Source organism: Microtus oregoni, unplaced genomic scaffold (genome assembly GCF_018167655.1).
Source record: "Microtus oregoni isolate MIOR12 unplaced genomic scaffold, Mior012 000013F_ref0000133, whole genome shotgun sequence".
In the NCBI taxonomy this organism is placed as follows: Eukaryota; Metazoa; Chordata; class Mammalia; order Rodentia; family Cricetidae; genus Microtus; species Microtus oregoni.
This window is the reverse complement of record NW_024543072.1, coordinates 41,428,560-41,452,638: the sequence shown is the minus strand read 5'-3', so window position 1 is coordinate 41,452,638 and position 24,079 is coordinate 41,428,560. Positions and strand designations below refer to the sequence as shown.

The window sequence follows — 24,079 nt, the reverse complement described above, 5'->3', positions numbered from 1 at the left end:
TCTTTCCTATTTGGGTAGAAAGTTCTATAGATGTCTGTTAAGTCCATTTGCTTCATTACCTCCAATAATTCTCTTAATTCTCTATTAGGTTTCTGTCTAATTGACATGTCCCTTGGAGAGAGAGGTGTGTTGAAGTCTCCTACTACTAGTGTGTGTGGTTTGATGTCTGTCTTGAGTTCTAGTAATATTCCTTTTATATAAGTGGGTGCTTTTATATTAGGGGCGTAGATATTCAGGATTGAGACGTCATCCTGATGAATTGTTCCTGGATATGTTTTCAAACAAACACTGTAAATTAACCCTTACATCTATGTTCCTCTATGTTGTGCAGGAAAAGAAAGAATAATTTCCTACACATGCATCATTCCTAGAAAAGTTTTCTTTTTACTGCCTACTATTAGACTTTAATTCATGTATGAACTTATGTTTATTCTAGCTAGAATTACTACTGCAACACAGAAATAAAAGGTTTAGCAAGAGGAGATTAACTACATCAGTGTTAAAAGTCAAACACAAGCCTACAAATTCTAAAAAGCCTCTTTTTAAGAAGTATGCTGGAAGAGCTATAGAGCTGGCTCGCTGGTCCTTTTGTAAAGGACCTGGGTTCAGTTACCAGTACTCAGAGAATGGATCACAGCCATCACTAACTCCAGTTCCAGGGGATCCAATGCCTTATTCTGACCTTCACAGGCACCAAGCATGCTTGTGGTACATATATATATACATAAAGGAAAACATTCATAAACATAAAATAAACAAATCTTTTAAAATGTTGAAAGAAAGGTATGCTGGAGCATACCTGTAACCCCAGTATTCAAGAAAGGGACTGTTATGTACACTGCCAGCCTAGGCCACAAATCAGTTCCAAAAACTGAAAAAAACAAAAGAGATGATAAGAGGAACAAGGGGGGAAAAAGGAAGAGAGGAAGAAGGAGGGAAGAGATGGTTATGTGCAACAATGTAGCATATAAGCCAAGACCTTCTGTAAACTAAATATATACAAATTAAATCTGTTGCTGGAATATGTTTTTCCATTAATTCTGTGTCACTAAAATTCCTGACATCCTTATTTTAGGTGATAAATATTTTAAGTGCATATTTCTCAAAAACGCAAACTGAAAGGTTAAAAGAAAATAGAGTCCACAGATATAGAATACAAAGAATTCATGAACACCGCAAAAGGCTGTTGGTCAATGACTCAGCAAAGAGGAGATCTGAGCTATGTGGCTGAATGTTCTATATCTTCTGGTTTGTTTCTATATAATAATTCAGTTTCATATTGTAACAATGCCAAGCTTAAAGGACAATGAATTGAAGAGTGTCTAAGTATCACCTTTAAACAAACAAAAAAGATTTTAAATGAACAATAAGAATGACTGGTTTTTATTAAAAAGAACTATTTATAAGATCTTAAAAGGATAAGAAAAATATAAAATTGTTTTTTTTTAATTTTGAACTTTAGAAAACCAAGTGACTTTACATAACTTCTTTAGCATCTCAGTGCCAACTCTCAAGTATCAATTAAATTTTAGTGATAGAAATAGTAGTAAAATTGTCAAGCCAAAGATAGTTTAAAACACAATTCTCAGCATCAGTTACCATGATCATGGATTCTGTGATATCTAACTCACTGTCAAACTGAACTCTGTGATCTATGTATCTTTACCAAGCCTAAATTTACTTGCAAATATATTTCCATATTCCACAGACCACAGCCTGTTAAACTGTCAGCTGCTACTCCACATAGGAATCTAGCAACAGTAAAAAGTTTCTGAATGCGCAATGATCAAAAACTAATTTGAAAATCAAATGTGTAATGAACACATTCTGACACCATTCACAAGTGTTTCAACCATGACTTTTACCACACCCTTGGTTCTGAACACACAGTATGCATACTTTACACTGAGCATGTAGTGCATGTCATAAAATGCCAACAAAAAATACATATATCTTATTAATACACAAATTTGCCTTTATCTTTAACAAATGGTAAGATTATACATATAGCAAAGAATTGTTTTTAAATAAATTAATAATTTATTATTAAATGCTCTATTTGTACATCTACTTTTATAAGTCTACACAGTCAGGCTGCATAAATTTTCTCGGATAAAGGCAGATTACAAGTGGAAAAGTTTAAGAACACTATATGAGTCATGCTTAAAGACACTATATGTTAAATGCACACTTAACTTCATCAATGTCTGCCCTGGGTAAAAGTAATTCATGAGGAAGTACATTAACTTTTGAAAAGTTTTATCATCTCATAAATTTTCAAACTAGTTTCAGCTTTATTACTATGCTGCTTTCAGAAGTTGAATCTGAAGCAGCAAATAAGCTCCTCATCAGCACCATGATGTCCCTTCCTGCTCTATCTGAGGGAACAAAGGAAGATGGGTAAAAACATCTACAAGCTTCATGTAGGAGGGCAAATGACAAAAGCACTCTCTCCTGAAGAGCAGGTTGGAAAGAAAAAGAAATGACTGGATGAAAGGTCTCGAGGCTAAAAATATTCTTGACTGATGTTCTACAGGAGATCCTGGAGTGATACTTTCTCTTTCGGTGAAACAACATATTTGTGAGGCCTTGAGTTCAAGCTCCAATGGCACCTATGCATGCGCGTGCGCGCGCACACACACACACAGACACACACTCACATGCACTCTCACACACAGGCTCACAACCGTGTACAAAGCAGATAAAGTCATATAGCCTATGGGCACCAGATACATTCATAATATGCAAGCATATTTAGGCAAAACACCCATATACATAAATAGCAATTCAAAAAGAACACTAAAAGTTAAAATATTTTATTTTTGCTTGTATAAATTCCAAGACAAGCAACTATGAGGCCAAAGGTTTATATATGTAGAGTCATATAATATATATTCATCAAATATTCTCTCAGAAAAGCAAATAGTCAATCCTAAATTCCCTAGTGCAAAGGATAAAGCTGCCCAATGCTCACAAACTGTGAGCAACAAAGAATTTTATTTAACTGTGTAGATATGAAAGACTATTTTAAGTGCTCCACTAAAAATATTCTGAGTGCTACTGCAAGTGGTCTTTGTGCTAGACACTGGAGACAAGACTCCACTGTGAGTGATACGTAATCAAGTAATATTAATAGAATAAGATAGTCATCAGAAAAGAACAAGGGTAAAGAAGAGAGAAGAATGAATATTTTAACAGCCGCAGGTGTTGAGAAGTGGGAAAAGGGCAGTGTGCATTACTGGTGAGAAGGGACAAGACAAGCACACGACTAGAAACTAGAGTCAAACTATAGCAAACGCCTTTCCCTAAGATGGCTGGTGGGAGACCTGCAAGTCATACTAAAGTTAAACTTTCACACTTTAAAAAGCAAATTTTATGGCAATCTTACCAAAAGCAATCTATAGATTCAATGCAATCCCCATCAAAATTGAAACATAATTCTTCACAAACCTCCAAAGAACAATATTCAACTTCATATGGAAAAATGAAAAACCCAGGATAGCCAAAACAATTCTGTATAATCAAGGAACATCTAGAAGTATCTCATCCCTGATTTCAAGCTCTACTATAGAGCTACAGTAATAAAAACAGTATGGGCCTTGCAAAAAAAGCAGAGAGATGGATCAATGAAATTTAACTGAAGACCCTGACATAAATCCACACACCTATGAACACCTGATTTTCGACAAACAAGCCAAAATTACACAATAAAAAAAAAAGCATCTTCAATGAATGGTGATGGCATAACTGGATTCTGGCAGGTAGAAGAGGGTAAATAGATCCATATCTATCATCCTTTACAAAACTAGAATCCAAAATAATAGTGGATCAAAGACCTCAAAATAAATCCAGCTATGCTGAACATGTTAGAAAAGAAAGTGGAAAGTAGCCTTGAGCACATCAGCACAGGAGAAAACTTCTTGAATATAACTCCAGTTGCACAGACACTGAGATCGACAATTAATCAATGGGACGTACTAAAAATAAAATGTTTTTATAAAGTAAAGGTCACTGCCAATGAGGTAAAATAGCAGCCTAAAGAATGGGAAAACAGCTTCACCAACCCCACACCTGACAGAGGGCTGATCTTCAAAATATATAAAGAACTCAAGAAACTAGACATCAAATTACCAAATAATCTGGTTTAAAAATGGGGTACAGATTTAAAATGAAAATTCTCATCAGAAGAAGCTCAAAAGGCCAAGATACACTTAAAGAATTGTTCAAGGATGTCTAAGGATAGACATCAGGAAAATGCAAATCAAAACAGATCTGAAATACCATTTCACACCTGTCAGAGGGCTAAGATCAAAAACATTAATGACAGCTTATGTTTCAGAGGATGTGGAGTAAGGGGAACACTTCTCCATTGCTGGTGGGAGTGCAAACTTGTCTAGCCACTTTAGAAATCAGTATGGTGGTTTCTCAGAAAATTGGGAATCAATCTACCTCAAGACCTGGCAATAACACTCTTGGGGATATACCCAAAGGATATTTAATCATACCACAAGGCCACTTGCCAACTATGTTCATAGCAGCATTATTTGTAATTTGGAACCTGGAAATGTCCTTCAACAAAAATGGATAAAGAAAATGTGGTACTTTTACACAATGGAATATTACTCAGCAATAAAAAACAATTACATCATGAAGTAAGTGAATGAATGGAACTAGAAAAAAAAAATCACTCTGAGTGAGGTAACCCAAACCCAAACCCAAAAAGACAAACATTACCATGTTTTGGGAATATTATTTTCAGGTGTGTTACCTTTGTTTATGCTGCATTTGTTTAACTTTGTGAAGCTGTGATTCTTTGCCTGTCTAAAACACCTGATGGTCTAATAAAGAGATGAATGGCCAGGAGCAAGGCAGGAGCAACGATAGGCGGACCTGGTAGGCAGAGAGAATAAATAGGAGAACTGAGGAAAATGGAGAGCAAGATAGATCAAGGAGAAGAGGACATCGGAGGCCAGCCACCTAACCAACCACCTAGCCATGCAGTAAGAAGGAAAGTAAGATACACAGAAGTAAAAAAGACAAGAGCCCAGAGGGAAAAGATAGATGGGTTAATTTAAGAAAAGCTGGCAAGAAAGAAGTCAAGCTAAGGCCAAGCAATTATAAGAAAGAGTAAGTCTCTGTGTGTGATTTATTTGGGAGCTGGGTGATAGGCCCCCAAAAAGAATCAAAAAAGTCTAAAGAGTAAAATGTCATTACTACAGGTATAAACTCACTCATGGGTGGATAGTAGCTGTAAAGTAAAAGATAACCAGGCTATAATCCACAGACCCAGAGAAGCTAGATAACAAGGAGGACCCAAAGAGGGATACATGGATTTCCCTGGAAAGGAGAAATAGATCACCTGGGTAAACTGGGAAAGGGAGTGGGAGGATGGGACCATGAGGGAATCAGGTTGGTCAGTTTGGGGTCAGGTTGGGGACAGAATGGAGGGGGAGCGTAATGAAACAGGTATTTTGATGGGAGGGGCATTTGGGGCTAGGGAGAAACCTGATGCCAGAGAAACTCCAAGGAATCCCCAAGGATGACCCCAGCTAAGAAACCTAGCTATAGTGGAGTTGGTGCCTGAACTGGCCTTCTCCTATAATCGGATTGCGACTACCCTAATTGTTATCATAGAATCTTCTTCATCCAGTAACTGGTGGAGGCAGATGCAGAGATCCATGGCAAAGCACTGTATTGAGCTCTGGGAATCCTACTGAAGAGAGGAAGGATGAGTCAGGGTAGTCCAGTTCATGATGCAGGAACCCAGAGACAGTTGACCTGAGCTAGTGGGAGATCAGGGACTATGGACCCATAGCTAGGTCCCTGCATGGGACCGGCCCGGGCCATCTGCATATGGGTGTCAGTTGTGTAGCTTGCTGTTTGTGAGGTTCATAGCAGTGGGATCAGAATCTGTCTCTGATACTTGATCTGGCTTCTAAAAACCTATTCTTCATGCTGGAATGCCACACTCCCGTCTTGATGCAGGGGGAGGAGTTTGGTTCTGTTTCAACTTGATATGCCATGCATTGTGTTGACTCCCATGGGAAGCTTGCCCCTTTCAGAACTGGGAAGTGTATGGGAGTACATGGGAAGTGGAGGAAGGGAATGGAAAGAGAGGAGGGAGGAGAAACTGTGGTTGGTATGCAAAATAAATGAAAAACTTTAATTGAAAAGAGCAAATCTTAATATTATAAGCTCATTTACCAATATTTTACTAGAAAGCTGTCTGCTTTTAAAATATGAATCTGCAATGTCAGAGTTCGATACAGAATCTTTACATAAACCATGAATAATGCTTGTCCACTCAATTTTCTCTAAAATTATCCGATTAAATAGTTTGAGTCCAGAGTCATCCTAGAGATCTGCCCCATCTAGCTTCAGTCATACTCCCTGACCTTTTCTGTCTTTCATAATAGTTTTGCCAATCATAACAATTATCTTCCTTGATTTCAAAATTTAGCTAAATGTAAACAAGGTTTTGTACTCTAATATCAACAATTTACAGAACACTACAAATCAAGGTAATTACAATAACAAAAACAAAGTGCCAGGTTTGGAAATTAGCCTCACTGATTTTTGGTGGTCTTACAATACTGATATATAATCAGTGCACACAAGCACCAGTTAGAAGGACTCACAAGAAGACTAGAAAAATCAAGGCAATCAAGCAAGCACTTCTGTAAACCCAGAAAGCATTTTTTTTGTTTTTTGGTTTTTTTTTTTTTTTTTACAAAATACTCCAAGTCTTTTTAAAAAGTTAATTATTTAGGATATACACACAACTTGACTTAAGGAAACAATGCAGAATCATTTTTCTCATAAGTTAACTTCAATATTTTTCTATGGAAGACTCAGAAAAAAAGAAAAGTATGGGGTGTTTAGGGATGAGGGAAAGTGGTGAATATTCCTAAAAAACACTACATAGCTTTAAATATAATAAAGATACACTGTGTATATGGTAAAACTTCCAAGGAATAAATAAAACATATTATTCCCTCAACGGGATAGTCAAGATGGAGGAAGGACAGAGATGAGAGCAAGGAAAGAGATATCTTGATTGACGGACCCATTATAGGGTTAGCAGAAACCTGGCTCTAGAGAAATTCCCAAGAATCCGTAAGGCTGACTCCAGCTAAGACCCTAAGCAATAGAGGAGATGGTGCCCAAACTGGCCTTGCCCTGTAGGCAGACTCATGAATATCTTAAATATTATCATAGAACCTTCATCCAGAAACTGATGGAAACAGAGGCAGAGACCAGCATAGGATCACTAAACTGAGCTCCCAAAGTCCAGTGGAAGTGTGGGAGAAGTCAGAATACGAGCAAAGAGGTCAAGACCATGAAGGGTACACCTCACTGAAACAGTCTACCTGAGCTAAGAGGAGCTCACCAACACCAGCCGGATTGGGAAGGAACAAGCATAGAGCCAAACTAGTCCCTCTGAATGTGGTTGACAGTTGCATGGCTGGGGCAGTCTGAGGCCACTGGCAGGGGTACCAGGATTTATCCCTACTGCTTATACTGGCTTTTTGGGAACATATTCTCTTCGGATGGATACCTTGCTTAGCCTACATATAGTAGGGAGGGCCTTGGACCTTCCCCAAAGCAATGTGCCTTACCCTCTCTGAGAAGAGGAAGTGGGTGGGGTAGGGGGGGATATGTGGAAGGAATGGGAGGAAGGGAGGGAGTAGAAACTTGGATTGGTATGTATAATGATAAAAGATAGTTTGTTTTCTTTTTTAAAAAAGAAAATGTATGAATATCTCATCTAATTTTAAATGCCTATAGCAAAATTCATATTGATTAGCCTAATCAATATAACGAGATATTGTTCTAATAACCTTAATCACAGGAAGTTGATGGGAAAGGTCCTAAAATCATTAAAGCTATCACTATGCTATTTCTTCAATGAAATTTAAAAGTTAACTTTCCTAATAAATCCATTTTATAAAGAATAATAAATCTTTGCCTATTATAAAATTTCATTTTTCACTATCATTATTAAATTTCTAATTGGTGAGTAGTATTATTTTTGTTAGTTTGACACAAATTAATTTATATTGAGCAAGACTAATAACTGGATCTTTTCAATTATTAACCCAAGTCAAGACTAAAGAGAAAAATAAAACTAAAATCTATACACAAGATAAAATATACTAGACATTCTTGAACTTCCAAAAATGCTAAAGCTATATTCATATGTGTGTATGCGTGCACACATGTAGAAAATATGTGCATGTGCGCAATTGTATTTTCCTCTACAGCTTCCCACTTTAGATTTAAGACAGGATCTCACTAAACCTGTAGCTTGTCATTTTGGCTATATGGTTGGCCATTGAACCCAGTTACAGTTACAGGTACCTGCTGCTATGTTCAGCTTTTACGTTGATGTTGGGCATCAGAACGTAGGTAATTTTAATGCTTGTACATCAAGCATTTTTACCCACTAAGTCGTCTTTCTAACCCCAAAGTTAACTAATTTCAAAAGAGCAAAATTTATAGCTATAAATCAAATTTCACATTTCAGGTCCAAAACAGAAAAAGTCAGCAATTCTACCTGCTAAGCATTTTTTAAAAGATATAGTCTCAATCTAGGGACTAATAGAAACACCTAATGAATATTTATTAGGCAAATAATTGGAACAGGCAAAAGGAGACTAATAAAACAATTTCATCGTAATTTCCACTATCAAGTGAATCCTGTTCACAGTGAACAATAAATGTTCATAGAATAATATGTTCAGAAAGAAATGTCCTAAAGTAAACTACAACTACAAAAGGCTGACCTTAAATAGAAATTGTATCAAAGTCAGCCAGGTGATAATACACTTGCAATCTCAGCACTCAGGAAGTAGAGGGATACAAGAGCTGAAGATCATCTATGACTACGGATTACATTAGCGCCATCTGGGCTATCTCAATCTCTCTCTCTCTCTCTCTCTCTCTCTCTCTCTTTCTCTATCTCTCTCTTTTACACACACACACTATTTGGTTTAAGAAAAATATTTCAGCCGGACGGTGGGGGCGCACGCCTTTAATCCCAGCACTCGGGAGGCAGAAGCAGAAACTCTGTGAGTTCGAGGCCAGCCTGGTCTAGAAGAGCTAGTTCCAGGACAGGAACCAAAAAGCTACGGAGAAACCCTGTCTCTAAATTAAAAAAAAAAAAAAAGAAAACAAAAAGAAAAAGAAAGAAAAGAAAAATATTTCAGTATTAGACTAAGGGATAAGAAAGCATCAAATATGAAGAAATCTTTATTAAAATATTGAATTGAAAAGCATGTCATTTTCTAAGAAAAAAATTACTGAAGATATAAAAACAATTCCTACAAGATTGACTTTTTCATAAAACTGTAGCTACATGATGAACTGTGTCTGTCATGTTGAATCATGCATTAGACACAAATACAGAAACCATGTAAAGGCTGCCACTCTTCAACAACTCAGCAAAGATAAAATGCCTAAGGAACAACACAGATGATTTACAAATGATGGGTTCCTTAAACACCATGGGGGAATAAGACTACAGACAGATGGGTGTTCAGCTATATACCCTGAAGTGAACCTTGGCTCTAGGCATCAGAACATTATGACATAGAGCACTAACATATTTTAAAAGTGGGTAGTGTCAAAGAAACTGAATGACCAGCAATCAAAAGCAGCTTTGTCAACCACACAATAAAACACTACAGCATTTCTCTGGGCCATCCACCACTGAATACACTAGTAGAAACTTAGAAATGAGAACAGAAATTTAAAAAGGAGTGATTCCTTTTATTTTCTATTTAATATCAGATAGAAGACAAACACCATTTCTGTCATATACTAATGGTCGTCAAAGCACACCATACTTTGTATAAGAGAACTCAGAACCAAGCGTGAGAGAGAGCACACCTCTCACACAGCTCTCTGGTGGTACTCAGGAGGAGTCGCTTCCTAATCACTGGCACTGAAGAAAGTTACAGAACGTTTTGTCAGGTAGTCGAGGAATTCATGAGTATAGGTCAGTAATAAAACAAGACTCCCCTCATCTAGAGGTGTATAAGCCAGCACTGTTCCAATTCACATAATCTCAGTAAAGCATGCTTTTTATTATCCATGTCTCCTCGAGATTTCTTAAAACACGCTTAACCTCCAAAATGGAATCCACATTCTTCTTGGAAGGAAGATAAAATAGTTGCCTGTTGTCTGGTGACCAAGTTCCAGTCATCCACAAGCCACAGTGTTAACTCTTTGGAAATTTTTAACTTCAGTTCTTCATTGTCAACTGTGGGATCTAACCGTACTCTTCTTCCTAAAAGGCTGAGGTGTCTCATTGGTACACCATCTCCATTCCAGATTGTTTTCAGCTTGTTCTTTGGTTTCACTTCAACATTTTTCTGTTGCAGACCAGATGTCTTCTTTCCTGAAGCATCTCCTCTCATCTTGCATTCTGCATAATGTTCCTGGCTGGCCTCCTGAAGTTCTCACTGTCTACAAATTGCTGTCCACACATTTGAGTACTCTGCTTTTCAGAACCCGGAATTTTTATTCCAACCGCTGCAATGATAAAGGGTTTCACTTGTTTGTCTTTTTTGGCAGTTTTTACACACTCTGCTTCATAGAGAAGATGCACAGAGAAACACAGCACTCTCTCACCTTCTGGAATATAGGCTTCAAGTCCTACTTGAGTGCCATTTCTAACGCTACCCCTACTCTCTATCCCACCCCAGAAAGTCACTGCCTTGCTTTTAATAAGCTAGGAAAACATTGCTAGTTTATTAATAACATCTTTTTTAAAAACAACCTTGGAAACTAGAATCACTACCACTGACAGGTATCATAATTTTTTGTATTTTGAGTGATTTGTTATGTATTATTCTGTCAGTAGTACAAAGCCTTCACTAACATTTAGTGTATCTGTACCATTTAAAGTATTGCACTAAACATAGAGTGGGTAAAGACTATGCTTTTCTTCTTTAAAAAGCCTGGATCTGGGAATAAAACCCACAAATGCTGACAGAAACTCATATGTTCTAACCACCAGATACCACTTTTCTCCAGAACAACAAACCACATCTATGGCATGCAAAACACCCTTTATTTTTTACCAACATTATGATTATATTTCATGCTAAGTGATAACTGAATTGATGTCCTTTAAGTTTCAAATTATTTCGATACTCTGGTGATAATACCTAAAAATATAAATAGAACATAGGATTTCTACTTTGTAAAACAGATTTTTAGGATAACTGAATGTGAGTTTCACATAAGAATGATTGGGAAATGCCTGTGGTTAACTGACTAAAGCTCACTCACTAAGACTCTGTGTGCTTGTATGGATATGGGTTGTTTTTTTTTTTTTTTCGAGATAGGGTTTCTCTGTGGCTTTGGAGCCTGTCCTGGAACTAGCTCTGTAGACCAGGCTGGTCTCGAACTCACAGAGATCCGCCTGCCTGCCTCTGCCTCCTGAGTGCTGGGATTAAAGGCGTGCGCCACCATCACCTGGCTGGATATGGTTTTGTAGTCACACATTTAAAACCTTTCTTCACTTCTTCACACATGTACAGCATGCGCACACACATGTGTGCTCACACACACACAAACACACTGGTATAAGAAAGAGAAACTGACTAAAACTTGCCTCGGGAAAATAAAAATATGACTATCATCCTAGAAATGTAGCCAAATCTCCTTATTCTTTGTAATCAAACTATCAGAAGATCATGTTGAATAAATAAGGTATCTTTATTTATATTTAAGCACAGGTGGAGGAAATTGCTAATTACTAAAAGATTTTAATAAAGACTAAACAAACAGATTCTTTAAGAAGGTGAATTGTAGGCTAGGGAAATGGCTCTGTCAAAAGCACTTGTTCCTCTTCCTGAGGACCTGGGTTCAATTCTCAACACCCATATGGTGGCTGAAAACTGTCCATATCTCCAGTTCCAGGGAATCCAGTACCCTCTTCCGGCCAACATAGGTGCCAGGCATGTATGCATGTAATGCACACACATACGTGCAGGCAAAGCAATCATCAAATGCATGAAATTAAAAATCTTGTGAAAATTTTTTAAAGGCTAATTGTGTAGAATGTGAATTATACCTCAATGAGGCTATTTAGATAAAATAAGATACACATATGCACAAATACTTTTGGAATGTGTGGGCATAAAACAGTAATAAAAAATACAAAGACTGTCAAATGCTTAGATAGTAACTAAAAAAAAAATCAAACTGACTTAAGGTCTCAAAACATCAAAACATTATTTATGAAACAAAGGTACTGTGTGTAAAATATAAAGGTAAAACCTCAAGAGAAAAGAAAATCTATGTGCAGATAAAAATTAGTTTGTGAAGGTTTGTAGCAGAGTAACTCCTAACAATAACAAAACAGATAGAAACAATCCAAATGCCTATCAAATGCTGATTGTTACTGTAAAACACACTATAAATCCAGAATAGAATACTGTTTGATCATAAAGATATGAAAATTTGGCAGGTTCTACAACCTGACTAACCATGAAAGCATCATGCTATGTGACTGAGACAAAAACAGTAACTCCATCTATATAAAATCTATAGTCAAGTCTATATATAAGGCCTACAGAGTAAAATAATTAATGTCTATATTTGGCAGGTGGGAGATTTATGAGAAAAATGAGGAGTAACTACTAATAAATGCAGTTTCATTTTATGTAATGAAAATATTCTAAAATTATGGTGCAATTACACAAATTTGTGAACTAATGTGTGCAAAATGAAAAATATTTTATACAATTCCACTTAATAAAGTACACCTCAAATTAATGGAGACAGAAAGTAGGTTGACAGTTACTAAGTCTAAGAAAGGAGAGACTGGGGACGAAGTATTTAATAGATAAAGTTTTAAATTAGTGATAATGGTTGTTCAAAGTAAATGTCTTTGAACTAAATGCTTAAAATGGTTAAAATAGCCCCATTTTTGTATGTATATGTTATTCCCCTGTGTATGCTGTGACTATCACTGGTTAATAAAGGAACTGCTTTGGGCCTATAGCAGAGCTATAGGGGAACAGAATTAGGCAGGGAAAACTAAGCAGAATCCTGTGAGAAAGGAGGCGGAGTCAGGGGAAGCCATGGAACTGCCACTGGAGACACATGTGCTGAAACTTTGCTGGTAGGCCACGACCTCATAGTGATGCACAGATTAATGGAGATGGGTTAAATTAGTATGTAAGAGTTAACCAGCAATAAGCTAGATCTAATGGGCTAAGCAGAGATAATATATACAGTTTCCGTGTGATTATTTCAGTTCTGGGCGGCTGGGACAAACAAGCAGCCCCCTGCAATAAAGGTGAGCTGTGCAATATATAGTAGGGCTCCCCCCTACTATAGCCACTTTCTCTTCATCTGTGCTTTTGGATTGAGTGGAAGGAAGATGTCAGTACTAACAAAACTTAGTACTTACACTGCTGCTGCTTAAATGTCTAGGTCTCAGCTTTTACTACCTATTAAAACCTATTAACTTAGTCTGTGTCACAGCAACACTGACCTAGATGCCACCATCCCCATTCTAACCACTGAAGACAACATTAAGGTTCGGGGATGGTGAGTAGCTGTCCCAGGCACCACAACCAGAAGGGCAGAGAAAGGGTTCCTGCACTTTAACGGCTGTGCCATCTCCCTGACCCAAGCCCAGAATGTAGAGCAGTTTTAGATTTACAGCAAAACTGAGGGGAAGACAAGAGATTCCCAATATGCCCTTATATCAACGTGGCTATTTAATAAAAATAGTAATGTATTAGTAGACATGTTCATAAAAGTAAAACTAGTAAAGGTGTAACCTCAATGGGTAGATTCCAAGTCTATAATGATAAAGGCTCTGTGGATCCACTATAGACCTGGTTAGCATGGAATGAGTCACCAGATGTGTCAGGCCAGGATTTTTGTCTTGACATGTTCACTGCCCTTATACTACATTCCCAGCCTGAAGAATTTCATCTTTTCCTGTGATGTGGGTGTCTTCTGTTTTGTGTTGATTTCATTGGTTAAATAAAGAAACTGCCTTGGCCCTTTGATAGGACAGAAAATTATGTAGGTGGAGTAAACAGAGCAGAACGCTGGGAGAAAGAAGCCGAGTCAAGCAGTCGCCATGATTCTCCCACTCCAGACAGACGCAGGTTAAGATCTTTCCTGGTTAGCCAGCTCGTGGTACTACACAGAATTTTAGAAATGGGTTAGATCAATATGTAAGAGCTAGCCAATAAGAGGCTAGAACTAAAGTTGGGTGATGGTGGCGCACACCTTTAATCCCAGCACTCGGGACGCAGAGGCAGGCGGATCTCTGTGAGTTCGAGACCAGCCTGGTCTACAGAGCTAGTTCCATGACAGGCTCCAAAGCCACAGAGAAACCCTGTCTCGAAAAACCAAAAGAGGCTAGAACTAATGGGCCAAGCAGTATTTAAAAGAATACAGTTTCCGTGTAATTATTTCGGGGCATAAGCTAGCCATGCAAGCAGCTGGGTGCCGGGGACACAGCCCCACCGCTCGTATTACAACATTTCTGTGACTTCCATGTCCATGAGCTGATGACTCCAAATGTGTATCCTCACATGGAAAGCAACATGTCTTGAAATCTAATACCTTTATTTATGAATATCCATTAGATATATGCTCCAAGGTAAAGGCTCTCAAACATATGTGCATAAAGCTAGAGTCAGTGAGACCTGAGAGATTCCACTTGCTGATAGTCTAGTTATCAAGACAGTGAATGAAACTTTCTGGTGTTTTCTTAGTGTTTAAAATGACAATAACACTGATTACCAAACAGTACTCAAAGGATTAAGCCAGGTAAGTACCTATAGGGTACCCATGGAAACATTTTTAAACTCATGCTCACTCCCTTCTGCAGTGAACTTCCTCAGTACCTTGATCTTAAAGGGCATCCCATATTTTCCTACTCTATAAACTCATTGTTTTCATTTTGCTTCCTATATTACTACTCAAATTCTGTCAATCTATCTTCTTGTGTCTCTGACCTCATTTATCACAGATGCTCCTTTAAATTTAGGTTTTTATCAGATTTTGCTTAAACCTCAGTACAATTTAATTTTCTCTATTTTATATCAGTCCACTATTTATACCAACATATAATTATACTCAAAAACAAAACAAAACAGGAGGCATCTTATCCTTTATATTCTTGTTATCACCAAATCAAAAAAGCTTTGGTTGGTATCATAGGACCCTTTAAACATCAAGTCTCCACTTCCTTTCCAGCTATACCCAACCCATCTTTTACTTTTTACTTTATAAACTTTTTACTTTATGAACTCCAGATGGACTTCAATCTCTCACATTGTTCTCTCTGCTAGAATATGTCTATTCCTTTTCCAAGCGTCTTATTATTTCAAATCTACTTAAACTCAGATCTTATTGAAGACTCTTACTTGCTTAGTAGTTCTTTCTACTTCTTTACTATGTCGTAAACTCTTAGAGCGGTGGTGCTTAAACTTCTTGATGTTGCAGCCCTTTAATTCAGTTCCTCATGTTGTGGTGACCCCAACCATAAATTATTTTCATTGCTACTTCATAAATGTAATTGTTTTACTATTATGAATTGTAATGTAAATATCTAGGTTTTTCTACGGTCTTAGGTGACCTGTGAAAGGGTCATACAATCTCTGAAGGAGTAACGAACCCACAGGTTGAGAACTACTGTCCTAGACTATACGTAATGTGTTATATAAATTTCTGTCATTCTCAGTGTTCAGTGTGAAAGAAAAAAGGAAGGATACAATAAGGGTGAAGGGTACCAGCCAAAAATCATGACTATCCTAAAATTCTACAGGTCAATGTTTAGTGTTTCATGTAGGACACATCTCAAATTTAACCAGTGAAATTATACTACCAATCAAAGCATTTAAAATAAAATTCTTTCTATTACTGTTTTAATTTTTAAACATCACTAAAAATGTTATAAGCTATGAAAACCAAGAAATTATAATTACTCATGTTTAAATGATTGAGAAGCAAAGGAATGATTTAAGTTCCAACTTCCACTGAATAAGCCACTTCACAGCCAGAGGGTAGCTCAGTGGTATGCTGCCTGCCACGTATGTGTGAAAATAGAATTTGATACCTAATATCTCATAAAAAATAATTAGGGAATGATAGAATTTGTTTGTCAAGTAATTTGGCAGGGATAGTATCTGGAAATTCTACATGTTTTCAGTGGACAGCCTAGAACTAAAAGAAAATAGAATCTCTGATTTTGGCAACTGGGTACAAGAAAATTCTAAAGTTGAGAGGTAGATATAAATTTCTGTTATCATACCTTGAATAACAACTAGGAGGAAACATATTCTGTTCAAAATTAGAGTGTAAGATTAACAGGCAATATTACACAGACTAGAAAACCTATGGTGTTTAATCAGTGGACTTAGGGTAGAGACAGCTAAGAATGTAACCCAACACAAAAAAACATAGACTCACTTCTCAGATTTTCTGTGATTTTTACTGAAACTGAGTAATTTTAGAATGTGAAATTTAGGATGATATGTCACAATGTCAAAAAGTTGGACATGTCTGGTAGAATAACTTCTGCTTACCTGAGGGTTTGACAATCACTCAAATTTCCAGAAAATAAGCATGAGAAAGGTATTGTGTTTGGAAGGGTAGATAAAAACCAACTAATTCTTACAGAAATGCACTAGATATATTAAGTAAAAGAATAACTTTACTAGGACATTGTATTGATATGAGGGGGAGGGAGGGAAATTATGCCACTTGGGATAGATGACAATGTTCCACACAAGAACCACAGACTAATAAAACCCCCAGTACCAGGCATGAGAAACCTCAAGTGGTTGGTCAGAGTAAACTAAATGACTCCTAAAACTATATAGGCTATTGCTGTCGTCCTTGGTTGCCTCTCAGAGGTCAAAGACAAGATACTGCATGCTTATGAGACAGGACTCAGATTATTCAAGCCAGAACCAACCTGAAAGCCTTCTTCCTGCAATCTAGCTTATACTGTACCAGAATGTACTATGTGAGCTGCCAAGGGAGGAAGTGATTAATAATCCTCCCCAGCTGTGTGTGATACCTATGAACTACAACAATGGCCACTACGGTAAGCTCACAGTGAAGGTGCAATAGCTACCCTCACATGTTGGTGGTAACCAAGGGTGTCTAAAGCCCACTCGTGCTTAGTACTAGAAACCTAGCCAACTACCTCCACTTTGCTAGACTACCACAATTCCTTACCTGTGTTTTAAATGTATCCTTATACCCCAAAATAAGCATAGCTGTCACCCCACATCAAAGAAGTTTCTCTTCACAGCAAACTGCAACTGCAGATAAAAAGATCAACAGATTGTAGGGTACCTAGCCCCAATGGATACAACTGCAGCTTAGCTCCACTTGGCTTAGGGAAGATTTTGGAAGAGGGAGCAAAGAGTCAAAATACTAGGAAGTCTGCAGTGTGACAGCCTCTCTCAGGAAGAACAACATAAACAAGGCCTGAATGATGTCATTATCAACTAACATGTTAACAAGAAAGTGGACAAAGCACCACAAGCAACTACTGGCTACTGCAAGAGGGAGAACTAGCCTCTCCCGGGCCAAGCCCCATGACTTATATATCCAATACAAAGCTGTCAGTTCCATATACCCAAAAGCAACAAAAAGACTCCAATGGTAATATTTGTATATTTTTCTATTCATATAGATATGTAATAAGAATAATAAAATAAAAAGAGGTTATCAATTTGGATGGGACATTAGATGGGACACAAGAGGGGCTAGAAAGAAGAAAGGGGGAAAATATTATAATTATATTTTAATTAAAAGTGTAAAATAAATGAAAAAAATAAAATAAAAATACATTAAAATTTTTCTTTAGAGCATTTAACTTAATTCAATTAAAAAAGAAAAAATATACAAGTAATTTTATATTAATTATATTTAATAATTAGGAACTGTTTTCTACTTTATACTTAAATCCAAAAAAATTGTTGTAATTTTTTTTATAACTCTATATTAAGAATAAAAATCTAGGTTAAAATTTTATTAACAAGCAAAAATACAGCACCAAAATGAAATAAGAAACAGAAGAGAGCCGGGCGATGGTGGTGCATGCCTTTAATCCCAGCACTCGGGAGGCAGAGGCAGGCGGATCTCTGTGAGTTTGAGACCAGCCTGGTCTACAGAGCTAGTTCCAGGACAGGCTCCAAAGCCACAGAGAAACCCTGTCTCGAAAAACAAAACAAAACAAAACAAAAAAACAGAAGAGATAAATACTAATAGGTTAGGTTTTTACTTCATCTAAAGTAAAAAATCACTGAAACAATAAAATAGCCTGGTCCACCTTTAGTTAAAAACAAGAATATCTGAGATAAAGACAATAAGATTTAAGCAGTCAAGTAGTATCAGTGAAAATAAACATTTCTAAATGTAATCAAATTCTATGTGAAAAATCTTTAAGGGTTCTACTTAAAAGTAGTCCAAGGGCTGGCTGTAGTTAGTAGTGTACGCCTTTTAATCACAGCACTCAGAAGCTGAGGCAGATGGATCTCTGTGAGTTCAAGGCCAGCTTGGTCTACATGGTGAGACCCTTTCTCAAATGAATGAATGAATGAGTAAATAAATAAGTAAAGAAAGAAATGGGTGAAGAAATAAATGAGTAAATAAAACAATGAAACTAAGTCTTTTAATGTAAAATGGTCTATTTTACTAAAAAATATATAAATGTAATATTCTAGGAAAATAGTAACGATTTTATTTATATTTTATACAAACATTCTATGCCTAATTAAACTAACAATAAGAGCTTTTATTAATTAAAAAATTAATGTAAGTTGAGCAACTCATTTCATTTACTATTAACAATAATCCTAAAAGACAGTATTAGAGCTGGGGACATGGCTCAACAGGTAAAACCCTTGGCACAGGTAAGGACATGTTAAATTCTGAGGTCACACAGAACGTAGAACACAGTACTAAAACACCTTTAATCCAAAGGGCACCTACAAGGACACAAAAGTAAAAAACAAAAACAAGAACATCCTAGGTGCTCACAAGACCAGCCAACGGCATACATGGGAGTGGTGGAGACAAAGGAAGAATGACAAAAAGAGATCTACATCAAACATGGTAGAAAGTAAAGACTCACACCAAAGGTTGCCTCTCACCTTCACATACCACACATGAATGTATGCATGCATATATAAAGAGATGAAAATAAACGTGTTTTATTATTGTCTCATATTTTACTTAAGAAACAAAAGCTCAGAAAGGTTCTAAGACACTCTGTCATATCACTAGACAATAGTATGGGTAAATCTAAAATAATTTGTATAATTACAAAGTATATTTCCTTTCTTTTCTTCATACTATACTATAAACAAGACAAATTTTAAAAATGGTGAAATCCAAATTTGGTAAAATCATCAGGGATAGCTGTACTATGGGCGGCACAAACATAAACATTTCTTTAAAGAGCAACTAACATCATGAGATAAAAGATTAGTTATATCCCATGAAAATAATCTGTAATACACCTGAAATAAATAAATCAACAATAAACAAAATACTCATTAGTGTCATTTTAATAGAGAAAAATGTAAAGAATTTTAGAATATATGTAAATTATTATTACTAGACTTTACTACTCTGTATTACATATGTAGCACCTTATGAACTTACATTATTTAACTTACATTCTTCTTGATTTAGTTATTGATTTCCTACAGTAACTGAAGATGCACTAGTTACCAAATAAAAAAGAACGCTGTATTTCCAACACCTAGCACAATGTCTCAGAAACTTAATAATTATTTGGCAATTATGAATCCTTCCTTCCAAGGAGATTTATATGATAAAAAGTTGTTAAAATTTATTATGATGGACTGCAGAGACTGTTCAGTGGCTACTGCACTTGCTCTTATAGAGGACCTGCATTTGATTCCAAACACCCACATGGCAGCTTAACAACGTCTATAATCCCGGTTCCAGAGGATCCATCACCCTCTTCTGGTCTCCAGGGACACAGATATACAAGTAAGCAAAACACCCATACAGACGAATTAAATACTTCCTTTTTAAAAAAAATAATAGCATTATTAAAACTACCTAGAAAAAAAAGTTAAATCTTCTAAGATTCAACTTAGAGAGTCTTTAAAAACAAAACCAGGGACACAGGTTTTACTTATTATTATGACATTATAAACAAAAAGTACAAGTCACAACTAGGAATGAGAATTACCTAGGCCATATTCACTTTTCTTTCATATATATGCAAATATATTAATCATATATTCATATATACACGTACAGGTACATTTTAAATCCATTTTTTACCTAATGACAGAGGAGGAGAAATAAATGAAAAATGAAATAACTCCCAAGACACTACTTTTCAAAATGTGCAGTAGACACACAGGATCAATGCATTTCTTCTTACTCACACAGCTAGAAGAGACAGTTCTATAGACTATATAGAATTATGTTCATATAATATCTGCTTATATTTCTTGTGTGATTCAGTCATGCTCCACTGGTACAAAGGCATCTGCATTATTTTAACTATAAGAAGCTTTATTATTTAATAACATCGCTGACCCATTTCTTGTGCATCTGAAAAAAAATGCTGAATGTGAAAATACTGAGTTTCTTCTTTTTATTTACAGGCTTTGATTTATTTCATGGCTATAATCATAAGAGTACATTCAGCAATAACAAGAAATTATTACTTATTTATGTCTAGAATATACATGTCAAAAACAAGCACAAATCAATATAATTCAAACAATATTACAATTTACTTTCAGAAAATACAAAAAATTCAATAGCTATCTTTTCTTTAAAAACAAAAACTTTATCTCTGTATATTTTTTACTACAATATCTGTGTATTTACTTTTCTATAGCTTTGATAAAACACCATGACAAAGACAACTTATAAAAGGAATCATTTAATTGGGCACAGTTTCAGAGTCAGAGCCAATGATGGCAGAGCAAAGATGAAAGGAACAGATGGAAAGCTCACATACGAAACCCCAAAGCCTGCCTCTAGTGACACACCATCGTAAGTAGTTCCACCAACTAGGGAACAATTGTTCAAACATATAAACCTATGGAGATTTTCTTATTCAATTTACTACATTTTCTTTAAATATATATATATATGTATATAAATATATATACATATATATATATTGAATGACTGCTATGAGCCAGGCAGTATTTTTAATATTTTAATGACATATTAAGTTATTTAATGCTGCTTATATCTTACATTTCATATTAACAAAGAAAAATTATACTAGTGGGTTTCAGATTCAGAAATAACTCTAAGTTTTTAATGAATTCTTAAAGATATCTGTACTAATAATTCTATAAACTGACAAAATACTGTAAAAGCAATTTTTTTAGACTGTATTTATTTGTTAGAATTAAAACTTTTAAATTGCACCTTAAATTTGAACAATTTATGTTCTCATACGCACTGTTATTCTAAGAATAGATAAGAGAAGAAAGTAGTAAGACAGTACATTATGTGTCCATTTGATCATTAATATATACAAAGTAGGGGCAGAGTACTGCACACACTGTAAATAATTCAAAACAGCTTATAATATTTGTTAAAATCTTTAAAATAAACTGAAAGAGCCACCAAATGTATGTATGTTGTTCGTGTGTGTGTGTGTGTGTGTGTGTGTGTGTGTGTATCTTAATTATAGCTCTTTCCCCAATTATACACATGAACTGTTAAGAAATACCACTTCTCTGAATTTATTTTAAATTACTTACCTATGACATTCCAGTATTTAGGTCATCTATGGTCACCTCACAACTATACAGACATACTACGACCTAAGGGAATGAAACAACCTAGTCCTTCAAATTTGTAATGCAATGTTTACAAAAGTATCGAGAGAGTTCCCTCTTGGTAATTATCTATATTAAAAGAAGGAAAAAAAAAACAAAACTTGCTAAGCAAGGGAATATTTATAAAGGACAAGATTTTGAATATTAAATTTTGAGTACTCAGGTACTTAAGATTACATTTTCACAGATATAAAACCTCTTAATTTTTTTAAAAATAAAATTGAAAAATACAATCAAGTTTGAACAACAAAATTCTTCAACAATCCTCACAATTTTAGAGTTTAAATCTTTGTTGAAATTATCAATCTACTAATGAATAATTAACTAAAATTGTCTTACTAACAAGGGTTTATCAGAAAAGTAATTTCTACTGAATGAAAATATTATCAAGGTTCTAAGATTAGGTTCTTAAGGTGGATGTGCAAAGCTACAACTTACTTGATTCATATGATACAGTCAACCAGTCCCAAGGCAATAAGATAATATAATTAAAGAGTTGTGATTTTTGAGTCTAACAATACTATAATAATACTAAAAAATAATATAAGGTATCATATTAATTTAGAAAATTCCTAAATGAGGTTCTTTTAAATCTGGTGACATGGAAACTAAAAAAAAAGATTCACTGGATCCTAATAAATCAAACATATTTGTATTTTGTCATTTGAACAAAAATATTAAAAATTTGGACCCCTAGCTTCCATATTCAAATTAAAATTTTATGATACAGGTAAATCAAAATTTCAATAAACTAAGAGCTATCAGGGTAAAACTATCCACATAGATCTCTTTAATAATATTTATTAATTACAATTTAGGAAAAGACAATAGAAATGTTTTTAATTCCCAACTGTTCAGAGAAAATTATTTGATTCTAAACTGCATTTTCCCTAAAAGAGTGGTCAGTGAAAATCATGATTAGAAATTTTTCTTATATAGATCCCAAGAGTTCAAAAATTGCCATCATAAAACATTTCCTAACCAAATGTATTTTTTTCTGCTTCATTTATTATCACTCACTGAAAAGTAGTTTTGGAAGCTGTTATTATTTCTTATTAAATGTGTTATTTAAACAAATTTCTGTTATAATAAATATAAATTGTCTAGCATCTTCTAAAAAAATCAAATTTCAGTAATAATTATTTGCCTTTCTTCCCACTACCCTTAGTAACCATAATATACCTGTTCCTACTGGCTCATTGGTTGATTCTCCTTTTAGACTCAGCATCCTGGAGAAGCCACTGGAAAGAGTAGAGAAAATCCCACGGAAGAAATATCCCTGCTGTTCAGACCCCAGTGGATCCGGCCATGGTCTCAAAAACCTGAAACTACCAGGGGGTTCTGGCTCTGAAACAGACCTTGTGAATGGAGCCCGAAGTGACTGGGTATTACCCAGGTTCAGTTTCTCTGTTGATGTCCCAAGGATCTCATTAGCAGAGGAAGAAGCATTATTACCAACTGTCTCTGGCAGGACCTTTTGCTGGAGTTTATCCAGGTTTCCATTATTATCTTGCAGTCTCTCCATTTTGCTCCCTTTCTTCCTAAAACCAGGCTGCTTCTGCCACCTATAAGCTTCCAGTGGCTTTTCCAGATTGGAAACAGCATATTCATTTTTCTTCCTCTGGTTTTTGACTGGACCACACCATGGGTACATCTGGAAACTTGTTCCCATCTCTGAGTTTGCATAAGCAGGTTCTGACAGTGATCTTCGATAGCTTGGAGGACAAGGTGAGGTTTGTTTCTTAAAGATGTTTATCTTCCAGGATTCCATTTTTCAACCTTTCTACACAAAATTTCTTCTACTCTGTCGTCTTTACCATGAACCACACTTGTCCATGCAGTCCAAAACATTTCACTGCTTAAGCAGCTTTTGTGTGGCTTTGAACCACAGCAGATGGTGCTGCTTAAGAACTGGTGTCATGTTATTACCCCATTTTCCCCATCTCCAAAACTTCAGCAGCACCTAAAAAACGTCTTGCCTAAAGCAAATTTTCTTCAGAATAAAAAGACCCAAAGAAGCTTTGTTCTTTTTACAGTAGGTTAAATATCCGTCCTATTTCAGAAAAGGGTTTTTTAAAGTAAGAAGTGTCCCAAAAGAAAGAGAGAGAGAGAGAGAGAGAGAGAGAGAGAGAGAGAGAGGGAGGGAGCGAGGGAGGGAGGGAGAGAGAGAGAGAAAGAAAGAAAGAAAAGAAAGAAAGAAACCCACAATACCTTTAAGGACCAATAGC

At 35.8% G+C, this 24,079-nt stretch overlaps 1 protein-coding gene and 1 pseudogene across 4 annotated transcripts in view; both read right to left on the bottom strand.

Moving 5' to 3' along the window:
* Rasal2 (RAS protein activator like 2) overlaps window positions 1-24,079 on the bottom strand; it is a 284,658-nt gene that overhangs the window by 175,515 nt on the left and 85,064 nt on the right. The window lies entirely within an intron of this gene.
* LOC121455339 lies at window positions 9,895-23,622 on the bottom strand (annotated as a pseudogene).